The sequence below is a fragment of the Microtus oregoni genome, unplaced genomic scaffold, assembly GCF_018167655.1.
Source record: "Microtus oregoni isolate MIOR12 unplaced genomic scaffold, Mior012 000009F_ref0000495, whole genome shotgun sequence".
NCBI classification, from domain to species: domain Eukaryota; kingdom Metazoa; phylum Chordata; class Mammalia; order Rodentia; family Cricetidae; genus Microtus; species Microtus oregoni.
In genome coordinates, this window is record NW_024543068.1 from 20,044,303 (window position 1) to 20,046,903 (window position 2,601).

General features: G+C 41.7%; 1 pseudogene; it reads left to right on the forward strand.

Annotated features, from left to right (window-relative positions):
* Positions 1 to 877: 877 nt before the first annotated feature.
* On the forward strand, positions 878 to 2,075 carry LOC121452514 (annotated as a pseudogene).
* Positions 2,076 to 2,601: the final 526 nt, after the last annotated feature.

A 2,601-nucleotide genomic window follows, 5' to 3' on the forward strand; every position in this document is an offset into this window, starting at 1 on the left:
CTGGCTGGAAGTCATGGGGCTTCGCAGAGATCAGGGAACCTGCAGAGGTCTGACCTAGGTCCTCTACATACCATGTTATAGCTGAGTAGCTTGGTGTTCCTATGGAATTTCTAACAGTGGGATCGAGGGCTTTTTCTGACTCTTTTGCTTGTTTGTGGGACCTCTCCCCAGGTTGCTCATCCAGTCTCATATGATGGTACATGCCTTGTTTTATTGTGGCTTGTTATGCTGTTTGGTTGATATCCCTTGGAGGCCTGTTCTTTTCTGAGGGGAAAGTGAATCTGGGGTCCAGAGGAGGTAGGAGAGAAGACTGGGGAAGTGGAAGGATGGGGAACTTTGTCGGGATATAATCTATGAGAGAAGAATAAATATAAAATAAATATAAAAATAAAGAGAAATCTGAGAAAACCAAAGAAAGCAGTGTTCCTCTGTGGTCTCTGCTTCAGTTCCTACCTTTGGATTCCCATCTTGGCTTCCCTCAGTGATGGACTATAACCAGTAAGCTAAATAAACTCTTTTCCTCCCCAGGTTGTTTTTGGTCAGTGTTTTATGATCCAATCAAAACCAAACCAGAACATAAACAAAATGTGTGCACGTGGATACAGTTTCTCTCTACAGAAAATCTACTAAAAATGTCTCGGCTATTTATCAGTAAGAAACCACTTAGTAAACCACTTTATCCATCTTAAATTATATGCAGCCATTAAAAATAATTAAGCAATTCAATATGCTTGAAAGGGATGTAGAGTGATATCGTGAGAGGTGGATCCTCACGCACTCTGGGTTGAGTGAAGTGCACACTGAGGAGGTTCTGTGTCCAAATCTCTTCATTGCCATTAAGGCGCATGGTGTGGGACCCTAGTTTGAGATTCAAACATACTCCTCAGAATGCCAGGTCTAAGTTGTAGATTTTATCAACACAGATTCCCTGAGGTGGAAGATGTAGTGATGGTGAATGTAAGATCCATTGCTGAAATGGGGGCTTATGTCAGCTTGTTGGAATACAATAACATTGAAGGCATGCTTCTTCTTAGCGAATTATCCAGGAGACGTATCCGTTCTATAAACAAACTGATCCACATTGGCAGAAATGAATGTGTAGTTGTTATTAGAGTGGACACAGAAAAAGGATATATTGATTTGTCAAAAAGAAGATTTTTCTCCAGAGGAAGCAATCAAATATGAAGACAAATTTACAAAATTCAAAACTGTCTGTAGCGTTCTTCGCCATGTTGCTGAGGTATTAGAATATACCAAGACAAGCAGCTGGAAAGCCTGGTCCAGAGGACTGCCTGGGTCTTTGATGACAAGTACAAGAAGCCTGGCTATGGTGCTTACGGGGCCTTTAAGCATGCAGTCTCAGACCCATCTTGGATAGTTTAGATATGAACGAAAATGAGCAAAGAAGTACTCATTAGCAATAGCATGAGGCATTTGACCCCCACAAGCTGTCAAACTCTGATCAGATACTGAAGTAGCTTGCTATGGTTATGAAGGAATTGATGCTGTAAAAGAAGCCCTGAAAGCAAGTTTGAATTGTTCTACGGAAACCATGCCCATCAAGATTAACCTAAGAGCTCCCTTCCACCCAGGTATGTGATGTCAACGACCTAGAGAGAACAGAAGGCCTCTCTGTTCTCAATTCAGCTATGGCAGTCATCAAAGAGAAGACTGAGGAGAAGAGGGGTGTGTTCAGATGGAGCCCCAAGTGGACACAGACACAGATGAGACTGAGCTTGCAAGGCAGCTGGAACGGCTTGAGAGAGAAAATGCAGAGGTGGATGGAGATGATGACGCAGAAGAAATGGAAGCCAAAGCTGAAGATTAGCCTTGTGGGAAACAGTGATTTAAGGAATACAAAGCTGCCCTTCCTGGCTGGAAACCCTAGACTTGAAAGTTTTCCAGTATTGAAAACTTCAAAGCTGAATATTTTTATTTCCAAGTATTCAAGTGTTCAACAAACCAGAATCTAACTGCCCTCCTTGTGTCAGCCACAAAGAAGCTCTAACACCTCAAGCATTTTTTTAAGGGAGTGGCTTGATTTGACCAGAGGCAAATCTTAAAGAGCAGCCCTAAAATTGGGCTTTCGTTTTTCATTTCTGATGTCTCTGGATTCAGTGCCTCCATGAGATTTACCCAACACAAACAGTCCCAACCTTCCTATATAAAATGTATTCAAGCCAACATCAAATAAATTTCTGGGACATTAAAAAAAGAAAGGAAGGTATATTGAATATTACTAACTGAGAAAAGCAGTGTCCACACAAGTTGAGAACAGTATGAAAACAGGGAAGAAAATATTTGAAAATGCATAAAACAGAACATTAGGCTTGTGGGAGAGCATAGCAGAGGACAGTCTTCATGCTGTAGCAGAAAGGAAACAGCTTGTCCTCCAAAAGATTCGAGAAGCTGACTTGAATGGGGTGGGGGTGGGATGGGTGGGGGTGCTAAAAGTGTGGGAGGAAGGTTAGGGTGGGTGCAGTAACCAGAATGCACTTCGTACATGTATGAAAGTGTTAATGAAAAAAAAAAAGGTTTAGAGTTTTACTTTGTTTTTGGTGATAGGGTCTTCTTATGAAACCCTGGCTAGCTTTGAACTCA